The 15,674-nt window shown below is 36.4% G+C and overlaps 1 protein-coding gene across 4 annotated transcripts in view; it reads left to right on the top strand.

Annotated features, from left to right (window-relative positions):
* The window catches only part of SGCZ (sarcoglycan zeta), a 1,206,077-nt gene that overhangs the window by 227,330 nt on the left and 963,073 nt on the right, over positions 1 to 15,674 (top strand). The window lies entirely within an intron of this gene.

Here is a 15,674-nt window from a genome sequence, read left to right as displayed (position 1 = left end):
ATACTAACACATTAGTTATGTAAATAATTATCAAACATACTGAGGCAAGATTCTGTAAAGCAACTTTTGAGGCACTATGCTCTTAACCTAGTACAGAGCCCAGGGAGATTGGGAATACACTTGATGAGCATCTGTGATAGCAGTGCATTCCCGGTCTACCCCCCTGGAAGAAGTTGCTTTATTCTTTCTGTGTGTCTCTTCTCTCGTTTACCTGAGACACCTATTGGGATCCTGCCAAGAGATTACACTACAAACAGGAGAGAGCCATTTCTAAGCCCTCCCCACCCATCCACCTAACATCGCCATGTTATTCCCCTGGTGGATCAGATGGGCATGTGGCTTAGCTTCTGCTGTCTATTCTGTTAGATTAAGATCCATTAGTAGGATCTGCTTTGAGTATCCAAGCAGTGGAGAAGCAGTGAAACCAGTGGGAGAGACTGGAATTAATGAAATGAGATGGGATGGGATGGGAAGGGATGCAATGGGGCATGTGTGAGTCCATGTAAGGCATTTCCAGAGGAATTCCAGAAATGTTTGGAGGAAGTTTTGCAGAAGAATAGAGTCCCTGGATTAACTGTTGGGAGCAAGACCTATATATTTTACTCATTATGGCTAATTAGCAAGATATAATGGAGGGGAGTTAAATTAGTTTTAGCAATTAAGGCTGTCAAGTGATTGTAAACTTCTAGCAACTGGAGATATAGAGAAAAATAATTTTTACAAATAGTATTAGTCCATACGTATCAGGAAAATGGAAGGAAGGAAATGGAAAAAGAGATATGGAAGCAGCAGAAAATTAAGACCATGAAAAAGGCAATCAGTAAGTTGCAAGTAAACAAGAATTTTAATAAAATTGCTAGATGGGAGGGATAGGAAACTGATATCAAGCTATTTCTTATTGCTTAAACTACACACACATATACACACAGAGAGACACACACGTATATATTTCAAGTAACCAAAAGTATGTTATAATCAGTCTTATTTTATAGCGTTTTTCAGACGTTCATAAATAATCTATCTATCACCTGTGTTTGTCAATTGATGCAAAGAAGATTTCTAAGTCTTATTATAAACATCTTTTGCCAGGTTGGTCTCGAACTCCTGACCTCAAGTGATCCACCTTCTTTGGTCTCCCGAAGTGCTGGGATTACAGGCATGAGTCACCATGCTGACCGCCTTTTTTCAGAATTTTGAGGCCCCTGATGAGCAGACCAGGTTTGCGGTAGTTTTTACAGAAGGCTGCTTGGGCCAGCTTATTTTCGCCTAAAGATAGTAGATCTGCAGCAGTATATAACTTCAAATGCTCATTTGTATAAAACTGTAATTGTCTGGACAGAATTGTGAGGCTTTCACAATGCTTACACCTATCCTGAAGGAATCAAGCCTTTGATAAAGTCAGTATGGACTCTTGGTCATGGAAACAGCTTCAGCTTTGGTGATTAGTATGCACTGAAGGACTAGCCATAGCTAGCACACATGACTCTCCTATGTGAAGGGTGTTTTGGATGAAGTGTCCATGCTGAGTAGCCAAATGCTATGGATACCTGATCATAGACATGGGCAGCTGATGACCAGAGCCTCATGTTTCTTGAGTAGAAACATGTTGGGACTTAATGTCAACCAGAACAGCTGCATTGAAACTTTCTTAGCAATAAGTGAAGGTATAAAGTAACTCTTTTTTAAGTGCTTAGAGAAGATATTAATAAAAACCAGCCTTCGTTTTCAAAGACACATGCAAAATGATGCTACCGTTCCTGAGTGAGTAGTTGGATAATATTATTTGGAACTGACCCTTGTGGCCGCACATAAAACCACTTTGAACAGACCCTGGCATCAATGCCTTGCGGGGGTGACACCATGCCCAGCACATCCCTCGGCCTTCCATGAAACTGGCTTATTTACAGGATGGCTGAGCCATTTCTTTTTTGACAGCGTCATTCCAGCAGATCCTGACAACTAGAGCAGCTTCTCAGCTACAACAGTGCTCCAGGCTTGTTTGCAGTGCATTCTTAAAGAGTTTCACGAGATCACTCGCCTTTGGACTGTTTACCTTCTATCATTTCAGAAGGGAGATGTTTGAGCAAACAAACAGCATTTATTATTCTCACTAGTCCTGAGAAATTGAGTGAATTTTCACCTGTTTTGGATTGAACTCCCAAATGTGGCTATTGAGGTTTTTCTCCCATTCATCCCATCTTGGAATAAAAAATATCGATTACACTAATAGCATGAAACTGAGAAGTCATGGCTCTAGCTGCCCAAGCCCAGTAGAAACAAACTGCTTTTTCTCTATGTGTGCCACAAACAGTCCTCATTTGCTGTTTTCTTGTCAGTGTAACTTGTAAAATGTATGTATGTTTTTTCTTAATTATAACTACCATTCATTAAGCATGTGATGTATAACAGATGCCTCTTACATAAACAATCCTGCAGTGTGGAAAACTGAGAATTATTGAAGTTAAGTAATTTGTCCAAGTGCACAGACTTGGTGGTGAGTGCTGGAGGCCAAATTTGAAACCAGGTCTGTCTGTTCTGATTCTGGATTCTTTCCATAACACCATGCAGCCTTTCACATTTAGCTTTTTTCTCCTTCCCAAGAACTGATCATCTAAAGAGATACCTATAGAGGAGGAATCACTGAAGGAATAAAGGGAAGAAGGGAGGGAGAAACATTAGGAAAAGGAAAGAGGCATTACTTAAGTGATTTCACGTGCCTTTGAGGAACTGTTTCTGGTCATACATTCCTTTCCGTTACAGATGCTAAGGGAACGATTAAATGCACCCCACTTCAATTCATGGGAATAAAATACATGCTCAACGAAGCCCTTTGCATCCATAACAACTTTTTGATTCCATTATCCAGATCATTTTATTTTCAACCTGCTGACTTGTTCATAAAGGTTCATAGCAAGAATTTTATTACAGTACAGCCAAAGAGAAATGTATTGAGGCAATCCAATCCATCTAGATTTTTATTTCAGAAATGGGATATATATCTGTACATCAAATAATCAAATAAGGGAGATAAGTCTACTCCATTTTCCCTTAATGAGTCACCCTGTGATGCATGCATTTTCTGCTAATACACACCAGATGCCATTTTGAAAATGTTACCATAAATCCATTTCTTAAAAATCCACCTATTTGCCATTAAGAAGTTGGCACCAGACACCATTCTACAGAATAGCTTTTCCAAATATAAACCTAAGAGCAAGATAACCTTAAACATTCTAAACGTGACCTGATCATTTCCCAGTACGTGAGTAAACAAAACCAAATACCATCTTCTATAATAACAAAACCAAAAACCAAACGTGACCTGATCATTTCCCAGTACATGAGAAAACAAAACCAAGTACCATCTTCTAGTCTTACCAATTAATAGAAAGGAAAAAAAGCTGAAAATTACTGAAAAAGAAATACTGGGCAGTGATTCTTATATACATATATGCACACACACAGAAATAGATACATACATTTATATATTTATATTTATATATTTTTATGAATTTAGATATCTAAATATATTATATATATTATTTATATATTTAGATATAAATGTATAAATATTATATATAATATATTTAGATATCTATTGTATCATATATTATATAGCTAATATATAATATATATATTTAGATATCTAAATATATATTATATGTACATATATATATTTAGAAGTCTTATTGTGTCACCCAGGCTGGAGTGCAGTGATGTGATCATAGCTCACTGCAACATGAACCTCTGGGGCTCAAGTAATCCTCTCACTTCAGCCTCCCAAGTAACTAGGACTATAGGCACATGCCACCACATCAGGCTAATTTTTTGTTTTTCTGCAGAGATGGAGGTTTGCTATGTTGCCCAGTCTGGTCTCAGATTCTTGTTCTTAAGTGATCCTCCCACCTCAGCTTCCCAAAATGCTGGGATTACAGGCACCCAGCACCATACCCAGCGATAAAATATTTATTTTATACCTTCACCTGTTGGATTAAGAAACATATGTGCATGTAGAGTATAATCAGAAAAGGTTATTCAATTCATTAATAAGGACAAAGGTGGAGTTTAAGAGGTTTTCAATAACACGGTTGAGTAGTGAAACAGAGTTCTGTGTGCAAGTTAAAAAATAGATGCAAATGTGACCTTCTAATAGAGATACTCCTGTGTGATATAATTGCTTGGTAAATTATGCCAAAATTAGATAATATATTTGTACTGATAAGCACCACAGTTAAATGAGAAAAGAATAAACTTATAGAATAAATGCACCCATAATTTTGTGATTTTAAAAGTCAGCATCAGTATAATTAATTCTGTCAAATTTTATGTACAATGGATATTTGCAGTGATAAGTTCATACAATAAACATTTTAGGGGAACACAATTAAATGATATTTTAAGCAGACATAATTTTTCTTTTAGCAGAGTAGAGAACATACAGATTTGTAACTATACCATTTTTTGGGGGGGACAGTGTTTATAAGCATTTAGATAGTAGTAATACATGACAGAAGGATTTATTCAAAATTGAGACAGTCTGGAATTTAATAATTAAATTTAGTATAGAATTTCAACTGTGATACTGAAATATATCTTGTAATCTGCAGATTTCAGTAGGCTCTTATGAATGAGATAATCATAAACATTTAGATTATTTTTTAACTTTTATTAAAAAGTTTATAAAGTCTTTGGGAAAAGTCTCATTTACTGCTTTATTTAGATTTTTGAATTGCTTTTACAAACATACAGACAAAACCGTGAGGATGCTTTCCTCATGGACTATGTAATGGCCATTTTTGTTTCTGTTCAAGTTCAAATAGACAAAGAGTATAAATGACAGACATATACCTCCTGGAATGTTTTGTAGGAACTACAGTGAAGTACCCAAATGACCAGTTTTAAAAAGTATGTAATGAAATTTCAACGACTTTAACTATTTAGGATAAGTTTCTAAACCTTTAAGCAAAATTGCTCTCTAAATAGCCCTTATTGCCTTGAATGCATACAAAGATGTAAAAGTTAAAGAAAAGCAAACAAGAAGATTGGCTTTGTCCATTTTGGAAATTTAAAGAAAAAAAATTGCAAAAACTAATAATCTCGGTTTAATTATTTTCAGTTTCATCAATAGATAATATATCCGCACAATAGATAAAGCACTGTCTGAATTTCGAACCCAGGGCAGAAGTTTCTGTGCTTCTCAAGTTTGCCAGGGATCTAAACTTTGAATGATCATAATGTATAGGGAGCAGCATCTGTGTAAGTTGTTGTTCTGCACATCGTGTTTCTTAGCCCAAGTAGCCCATTGTCACCATGGGTAACAAGGACCTTGACAGGAGATCCAGAAGGTCTCTGGAGTTCTTCTGATACGCTTTTCTAACCATACCTAGAATTTGAGAAAATGCCAGAATAATACCAAGCCTCTATATCACATTAGTTCTGACTTTCTTCATCTGGCTTCCTGTAATGACAATGCATGAACTGTCATCAGGCTGTTAGAAAGAGCTTTCATTCCAGTGAACCCTCATGTGGTTGTGCCCATTGTCTAAGTGCATGATTAGGGATACATGCTTTTTGATAATTTTGTAAGTGGATTTTGTCTTAATCAGAAGCTTGAACTTTAATTTAAATCACTTCTCAGAGATGACCACCAACGTAAAAGTAAATAAATAAATGCTGCTGGCTTCTTAAAAAACTAGGATATAGATAAAATGAAAACGTAGTAACATAATGTAGTCTGAAGGTCTTGAAGTGTTTTCTGTTGAGATTTCTATACATGATAGATAAGTTAGAATTACATCTTTTGTACAATTGCAGAAACTAATAATGTTGTTATTTTCTGCTTCACCAATAAATAAAACAAACAAGTCATAAATTAAGAATTATTTAGATTAAGAAATAAATTATTTGCATTGAAAACATTCTTCTATTTTTATATATAAAACAAATGTTTAGTTTGTGTTCTTTCATGCAGACATTGAATTTCAAGGCTAATTTTTTTTTCTCACCATTATTAACAACAGGCTAACATTATTCCTGTTGCTAGGAGATGACTATTTCTCAAATAAGATCACATGTCTTCCTTTTGTATTAAAGGTAGCAGAAAAAAATATACACTAACACATATTTTCTCCAAAAACTTAAATCAGAGGATTCTTTATGCTGTATTGCTACATTTTATTATATTTAAGCTTGAGTTGAAGAAAGATAGCAGAAGACTTCAAAAATTGTGCATGGTTTTGATCAGAGTTATATAAATTTGCTACAGAGGAAATTATTTTATGATACATTATTAAAATTATTTTAAGTATTTTTAAAAAAATGGACAGAGGCTTATCCATATTAGAAATACCAGGTCATTCAAATTTTGCATTTGCTAAATAAGCATAGGTCTCATAAATAGATACGAAGAGTGTGATGGACACAGCTCAAGGAATAAACTTACAGGAGCCTGAGAGTTGTCTTCTGAGAGCTAGAACCTTAGGACTTATTCTTGATATCATTGACAGTCACCTGTTAGAAACGATTGTTAACTGGAATTTTTTTTCCATCATTTTCACTAACTTGTTATATGATATTGCATTGCCTTATATCTAAGTGGATGCCATTTTCCTCATTCTCTAATGAGAAAGTTAGAATGGCTCTGTCTAAACCTTCTTATCAAAATAAACTTGTAAACTCTGTGATGCACTTTGGATTTGTGTCCCCATCCAAATCTCCTGTAGAATTGTAATACTCAGTGTTGGAGGTGGGGCCTGGTGGGAGATGATTGGATCATGGAGGTGGATTTTTCCCCTTGCTGTTCTCAGGATAGTGAGTGAGTTCTCACGAGATCTGGTTGTTTGAAAGTGTGTTGCACCTCCCCACTTCTCTCTTCAGCTCCAGCCATGTAAATCATGCTTACTTCCCCTTTGCTTTCTGCCATAATTAAATTTCTTGAGGCCTCCCAAGCCATACTTCCTGTACATTCTGTGTAACCATGAGCTAAGTAAATCTCTTTTCTTTATAAATTACCCAGTCTTAGGTATTTCTCTATAGCAGTGTGAGAACAAATTAGTATACTTTGATATACAGAAAAATGAAGATTTTTGCTAATTTCATTTAGAGGACAGACAATTGTATAGCTTGGGCCAGGATATGTGAAAACAGGAAATAAAGAATGTTTTATAACCTTAGTATGGTATGTCCTTGTGTGTGCATGTGTGTTTGTGTGTATTATTAGCCAGGTCACTATAAGGACAGCTTTTTCCTTAAAAATAATAAAATATGATTGTCAGGGATTTAAAATTTCCAGTTTCAAGTTTTAATCCCTCCCTTCCTTCCCTGCTTCCTCTCCTCCCCTCCCTCCTCCCCTCCTCCCTTCCCTCCTCTCCCCTTCCCTCTTCTCTCCTTCCCTCCTCTCCCCTGCCCTCACCTCTCCTTCCATCCCCTCCCCTCCCCTCCCCTCCTTTTCCCTTCCTTTCCCTTCCTTTCCCTTTATTTATACTAGCCCAGTTAATGTTTTTTTTTTTTTTTTTTTTTTTCTTTTTTCATTCCACAGTTGAAGGTATTGGGTGAATATAGTAAAATTTGAAGGTCTTTGAATTGTTTTTCCTAACTGTGGTTACATATACTGTCCTTCCATTAATGTTTCTAAGGCTCCTTCAATAAAAAGTAAAAATGAAACAACTAAAACAATGAAAATATCACAACGATTGTTACGCCATGAGAGAAACTTAATGGACTCATTTGGCAAAAGAAATAGGAAGGCCCTACAAATTAATGAGGGATTTCCAGAGTAGATAAAATAAGGTTAATAGCAAATTCAAGAGGACATGCCTCCAGGAATGAGTGCTACAAGTGGGTGGAGAGATATGTAAAGAGAAAGAAAATGGGATAATATCCTACTTGAAGATCGTTTTGATAAGAAGAGTTAGAATAAAGATCTTTTAAAGTAGTTTTTTTCTTAGATATTTTTATAGAAAACCAGAAAATACAGATAAAAAGACAACAATTTATTGAGTTAGAATTGAATTATTATAACTTGAGAGTATAAAATTAGTATTTTGTATGGAAATGCTGAATAGATTAAAAAACAAATGTGAACTATAATAAAAACATATTTGAACCAATTTTAAAAATTTCATTTATAAGACATTAAGATTATATCTGACATAGTTCTCATATGTAAGTTTGGAATGATTTTATCTCCTCAAGGTAATAACAATAATAAATGCTGCTATCTATTTCACACAATAATTATACTTCAATTAGTATTTTAATTTGTTACTTAAGCCTGATGATGTCAACTTATTTTAATATTATGATACATGCATGCTAAGAATACCCTTTAATTTAAATGTGTTCCTTTTTCCATTTAATAGAATTATAGCTAATTACAGAATTACAGCTAGTTTCAAGAACTTAAAATATGTCAGGAACATGAATCCCCATTTTACACATGAGACAATTGAGAAACAGAGACATGCCTGAGGTTACACTGTCAGTCAATGGCAAAGCCAGAACATCCACCCAGTTTGTGGCTGATAGACCGTGGCTTTAACATTACCCTCTGTTGCCTCTCACTTTTTACCACTATTTGTAGAAAATGTGAATCAAAAGTTTAGAGAACTACATTGCTGAATTCAAAGTATTTAACAAATTGCAAGATATTTTTGATTGAGACTCAGAATTTTTCAAATGCTGTATTTCAATTTTGTATAAGATGATATTTTGTGCGATCTCTTTGTAACATAATATCAAAATCTGTCATAGTAAGGTGGTGAAAATTAGTTTATTATCTAAATATACTTTTGTATTGGAGGATAGAATACCTTAAGAGCATTTGAATATTGGGATTAACTGTGTAATGGAGCTTTTATGTTTTGTGGATATATCTTTTCCTTTGGAACAGCTAATTACTTGTCTGTCATAGTTTGGAATGTTTTCACTCAGTCTTTGAATTTTTGTGCTAAAGTTGCAACAATTAAATATACTAGTCTAAATACTAACTTAACACACTATCCCTTCCTCTTGTTATTTTTGTGCTAAAGTTGCAACAATTAAATATACTAGTCTAACTTAACACACTATCCCTTCCTCTTGTTATTTTCAAGTTGTTTCCTTTTCTTGAAAAAAAAAATTCTTTCTTCAAATGCATGCACAGCACTGTTCTCCTTGCTATTTCAATATGCGAAAGTCAACATTTTTGCTAGCTTTCTCTGCGTTGTAAAAGTGTGCAAAGAGGCACATTTAAAACCCCCTGATAGTATCGTTTCCACTATTAATAATCTCGTCAAATGCAGGTTCAAACATAGGAGATAGGCTTTTACAACTCATCTATGAATATATCAATGGGCCAAAAATGTAATCTCATCAAGATTTTTTTGAGAGTCTAATTAATCTTTTGACAGATCTTACCGTAGGTGGATTACCAGTAGTACCAGTTCCAACATGAGTCCTATGATTTCTTATATTTTTAATGTAAATTGATTAACTCTTAATATTTTGGGGGACTTAATTATGAACTATCTTTTCTTCATGGGGTAAACAAGGGCTAATAATCAGGCTTTCCCTTAACATCAGTAAATTCAAAATTTTTCAAACAAAATTGGGCTTTGTAAGGTTCTTCCCTTAGTGTTATTCAGTGTTGAATGTCCAATTATTATTTACCCTTCTCTAAATCCAGCTATTGGATAGCAGAATTTTCACAATTTCTTGTTTTGCTTCAGCACCAAGGGATTTTTGAGTGCCACTCAAATGGGGACACAGTTCTGAATTATTGCAAATGAATAACTGGAAGCTTTTATAGAAAATCATGGCTATTGCTATTCTATTCTGGAGACTGAAGTGTACTCGTCATCAATATGTCTAGTGCTATTTTTAGGGTATTCTTCCACATTGTGTAATTTCTAAACAGACATTAAAACATGTTTTATATTTATTCCTCTCTCTTCCACAAAATGCATAAATATAAAATACAATAATATATACAGTGATATCATTGCTGGAGTCAGCCTAATTGTGCTAACATAAACAATGTGATTACCATCATTGACAAAATAAATAAAACAGAACCAAATACTTAAAATTCCATGATTCATTATCAAAAAAGTATCTGATAGTTCAAGTTTGGTGGGGGAAGAATTTCCCATTCCCATTCCATTTTATGTTGTGCATGGCAATTAAAATAAAATAGCACAGCAATTATTCCTAAGAATCTGAAATGTCATATTACAATGAAACATTCAAACCTTATAAGGTCAGAACTATTTTATTTTAGGAGACTGGTGTCAGCATAATAAAGACTAGTTAAGTCTTTTGATAATAAGGTTAAATATCAGCTGAAGTTTAATTTGCTTCTTATGAAGATTTTAAATTAATAATGGATAAAATGAAACCACATTCTAGGGCTACATTATTTACAGAGACTCTGGTAAAAAAAAAAAAAAAAAAAAAAAATGATGGGGGCTTGCCGAGTGCAGTGGCTCACGCCTCTAATCCCAGCACTGTGGGAGGCCAAGGCAGGCGGATCACCTGACGTCGGGAGTTTGAGACCAGCCTGACGAACATGGAGAAACCCCATCTCTACTAAAAATATAAAATGAACTGGGAGTGGTGGTGTATGCCTGTAATCCCAGCTACTTGGGAGACTGGATCAGGAGAATTACTTGAACCCAGGAGGCAGAGGTTGCGATGAGCCGAGATTGCGCCATTGTACTCCAGCGTGTGCAACAAGAGTGAAATTCCATGTCAAAAAAAAAAAAAAAAAAAAAAAAAAAAAAGCGGAGGGAGGGGCCTCTGGAGACAGACTATGTGGGTTTGAAACCTGCTATCATCATTTGGAGATGGTACTAAATGGTGCCTTTTGATAGCATGCTTTCTGAACTTTTGATGCCTATCCAAGTTCACAGACTGTACTACTTTTTATGAAAAGTAATGTGAAGGATCTCCGCATGAGTAACTTCCTAGATGGCATGAGGCTTCCTTTCCCCTAGAAAGCCTCTGCCATGTGAAGTGATCTAGAAAGAAGAGCACAGTATAGAACCTCAGTTCTCAGCCTGACCACTGCATACCTCAGTATAAATTTGGAAGGATATTTAGAAAAATATATGCATAGATACCGCCTCAGATATGCTGCATCAGAATTGAGGGTGAACAGCACACAAAGATAGATTAAAGAACCCCTCAGTTCATTCTGATAAACACTTGGGAACCCTCATTGTCACCTAGTGTTGAGTCAGAAAAATTCCTTTTGCATTTATCTTTACAATTTACTAGCCTTCCAACTCTAAACTTCCTTTCTTATAATACATACTTTTGTTATTGGGAAGGTGGGAATCCTCAGTCTTTTGTTGTCTTGTGAGAAAGATTTCTGCCAAGAGATAATTTAGCCAGAAATAAAATGTACTGAAGGAAAATAGAGACCAGAGGGTTTATATAGGGAGAAACAGTACGCTCTGAAAGATGAAGCAGAGTGGGCTGCTGAAACAGAATGAGACACTGCAGGCCGAGCGCAGTGGCTCACGCCTGTAATCCCAGCACTTTGGGAGGCCGAGGCGGGCAGATCCCGAGGTCAGGAGATCAAGACCATCCTGGCTAACACAGTGAAAACCCGTCTCTACTAAAAATAGAAAAAATTAGCCAGGCATAGTGGCGGGCGCCTGTAGTGCCAGCTACTCCGGAGGCTGAGGCAGGAGAATGGCGTGAACCCAGGAGGCGGAGCTTGCAGTGAGCCGAGATCACACCACTGCACTCCAGCCTGGGCGGCAGAGCGAGACTCTGTCTCAAAAAAAAAAAAAAAAAAGAATGAGACACTGCAACCCAAGAGTTCTGCAATGAGTTTTATGATGTCGGATTTTTTCTTGAAGTTTCCACCTCTGTCTTAAGTCTCCGCCTTTTTTGGTCTAGTTTTCCTACTTCTGCCTTGAGTCCCTGCCTTTTCCCCACCTAGTGCCCACCCCAGGCTTGCGGGATCATCCCTTACTATTAGTTGGTGCAGGTGCATGGGCCTGGTGTTGCATGCAGATTCCACCTAGTGACTGCATTGCTCATAATGGCCACCTCAGGAAGGTTGTATAGCAGTCAAATCTACACTTAGTGCAGCTGTGTATGTCTTAGGCATTTTCTCCTTTGCCCTCTTCCCCTCCTTAACAGCACATAGCTGGCTCCATTCTACATGTTAACTGCAGAGTGAGTGATTACTGAATGTCTTACGGAGCGTTTCTTTCTACATAGGTATTTCCCCTCCTCTGTTCATACCTAGCATGCACATCTTGGGTGGTTTCTGGGGTGTTAGGTTTTCCAGACCTCCCTTTTCTCAGGGGCTTCCCTGCTCCTGCTCATGTTGAACTGTTTTCCTACTCTAACCCATTGAAGAGTAGTTGTGGGAGCATGAGATGTATTTCATATTAACTGTGTTGTACAGGACTTGACCCCTGGTAGGGTTTCTAAAATAGAAATTACTTTCATAATTGTTTTCATCAGCAACACTTACGAGATATGGATTATAAATAATTACTCACTGGGCCTGTGTATGAAGGGGTTACATTCTTGCCAAAAAAAAATATTTCCCTGGAACCACTCTGGAAGTTAGGGTTTTTGTCATAAATCCTGATTTCTAATTTCCAGTTGGATCTTTAGACATAGCCAAAAATATGTACATAGCCATATATATATATCTTTATGTATACATAGCTTACAAAAGTTGAAAAATCATATAAAAACATGTTATGTTTTCATAGGTTTCTATTAGATATACTATTTGTGTATTCATAGTTTGGTCTATTTATTCAAGGCAAACTATTCCATTTTCTACTTTTTAATTGTATGGTTTGACTAACTTATTTTGCAGTGTTGTAAGCAAATCATTTATTATAGCACCAATTTTTTATCAATTAACTTTTAGTATACCTGTATAATTCCCTAGCTATCAGTCATTTCTGGGAAAGGTTGCCAATTCTGGAGGTGAAAGGATTACTGTATTAGTCCATTCTCATGCTGCAAATAAAGACATGCTTGAGACTGGGTAATTTATACATAAAAAGAGGTTTAATGGACTGATAGTTCCACATGGCTGGGGAGGCCTCACAATCATGGCAAAAGGTGAAGGAGGAGCTAAGTTACATTGTACATGGTGACAGGCAAGAGAGCACGTGCAGGGGAACTCCCTTTATAAAACCACCGGATCTTGTGAGATGTATTCACTATAATGGAAACAGCACAAGAAAGACCCAACCCCATGACTGATTTACCTCCCTCAGGGTCCCTCCCATGACATGTGAGATTTATGGGATCTATAATTCAAGGTGAGATTTGGATGGGGACACAGCAAAACCCTATCAGTTGGCATACATCTGATTTTACATAGCAATTATTCTGAGATACAAAAGAATATTTGCAGATGGAGGAGAGAAGAACTTTTTATTGTGACGGTGGTTGTAATTTAAGATGGACAAAATGGAAACTAAAGATTTACCCTCAAAAAACTGAGAAGGTGATGAGCTGAGCCCTCATACCCTTATGAGGTTTTTCCTTTGCTACTGGAGTCAGTCTTATTTCTCACTTCAGTTTTTATTGTGTTTCATGCTACCTACCAGAGACTTGTCACTTTTATCCATGAGGCTGTTGGGTTCCTATTTCTAGGGCAATGATATAGCCATACACATTCCCAGTAATGTGTCTGACAACTCTTCTCCTTTATGTAGGATTAAGAAGCCCCAAAATCCTTAAAAATGAAATAAAACGTACTATATGATTGAATTCTTATTATATCTTCTCTTCTCAGAAGGCACCAACCGTGCAATTTGTATTTTATACATTTCCTTACTGTCTTTTTAAAGTATTAATTTTAGGAATTAAATTAATTATCTTTTAGTTTTCTTAAAGACACATATCCCTGCGCTAGGTTTTTGTATGGACTTATTATTGGTGGCTTTATTTATTTATTTTTTTTTATTTTATTTATTTATTTATTTATTTATTTATTTATTTATTTATTTATTTTTTAGAGCTGAGTATATTCTTAAGTCATTCCTGAAGCATTGTCAATAATATTTATGGTTATCCTGCTCTTCTGTGGCTTACATCTCTATGTGTCTTACTTTTCATTTTAAAGCACATTTGACTGCTATTTTCAGAGCAACTCTATGCAACAATTTTTGAGAAGGATAACACTTGTTTTTTTATTGTTCTTTTATGTGTGCTATGTCCTCCTCAAGCACTCAGAATTCGCATATCCTCTTCACTCTTCATTCAACTCTCAAAAACTGGTATAATCAGGGACCAAACTGTCCAGCATGGCAGTAGCTTGACCACTTACTAACCATGCAGCTGGGAACAAGGTTTTCACTTTTCTGAGTCATAATTTCTACATGTACAAAATGAAGATAATAATGCCATGCATTTCATGAAAGTGTTTAATAAATATTAATTATTATTACCCTCAACTCTTTAATTCACCCTGGAATGCACACGACTGATTCAGACACCTTGTGATAAATATCCCAGTAAATTTGCTAGACTTTCCTGCAAAGCAGAAACTCCCAAAGGCAGCTCTTGATGCATCCACCAGCCACAGAGAGTTGAGTCTGAGGGCTGCAGTTTGGTTTTTGAAACTCCCTGAAGTCTTATCTCAGAAATGTGATGATACAGTTCATCCCCACATTAGCAGTCTCTCTCTCTCTCGTCAAAATTGTGTTGAGTTATTCCTGACTTGATTCCATCCTGACACTCAGAGAACAATTTCATCATCCCAGTCTGGGTGTGACATTGAATTCCAAGAGGCCAGTGGTTCTTCTGTCACTGAGCTGCCCCAGCAGTGTCACTCAGCCCTTGTTGTCCCTTTTGCCAGAGCTTCATTTTTGGTTTCCATTTTCCTCTCACCTTTGATACTGGTGAAGTGGCTATGTTGTTTGTTATCTCTCACCAAGAAAGAATTAAGGACATGGACACATGTGGGTTGGTTAAGGAGTGGAAAGTTTAATAGACAGAAGAAAGGAGTGAGGAGAGCAGCTCCTTGCAAGAGAGATGGACAGACATACAACAAGTGGGGAGATGGCAGACTGCAGCAGATTTTATATGCAGGCTGGAGAAGACGGTGTCTGATTTACATAGAACTGACAGATTGTTTCCATCAGGTATGACATTTACATAGCGCGGGGAAGGCTGGCTGCCCCATTTTAATCTTATTATGCAAATGGACTTTCCAGTTGATCGGTGCCATCTTGTCTGTTCTTTACTGTACACGTGACTGACAAAGAGAAGGGAAGATGGAGCCGCCATCTTGAACGTGTCTAGTCCCTGGTTCCTGCAGGCATTCACTCATGCAAGCTCTTAGTTTGCTTTTCTATGTCTGTATCTCAACTTTACAGGCTGCTCTTTGTTAGAAAATAACTTGTTAGACAATAATTTTCATTAAAAAAGAAAGACTTACTGAGGACTACCATAACCCTTACTATCTGCCTATGTGATTTCTTCTTAACTCCTATGTCACTGGGACACCCTCTAAACTGATCCATTCCTGAAAGTTTATCCCATGTTTTTAAAGTTTACTAGGGCTGCCATAATAAAGAAACAAAGACTGAGTAGCTTAAACAACAGAAATGTTTTTCTCACAGTCCTAAAGGCTGGAAGTCCAAGATCAAGGTGCTGGCAGGGTTGGTTTCCTACAGGCCTCTCTCCTTGACTTGGAGAGGGCT

Source organism: Rhinopithecus roxellana, chromosome 9, assembly GCF_007565055.1.
Source record: "Rhinopithecus roxellana isolate Shanxi Qingling chromosome 9, ASM756505v1, whole genome shotgun sequence".
NCBI classification, from domain to species: domain Eukaryota; kingdom Metazoa; phylum Chordata; class Mammalia; order Primates; family Cercopithecidae; genus Rhinopithecus; species Rhinopithecus roxellana.
The sequence above is the reverse complement of the archived record's forward strand: the minus strand, read 5'-3'. Positions and strand labels throughout refer to the sequence as shown.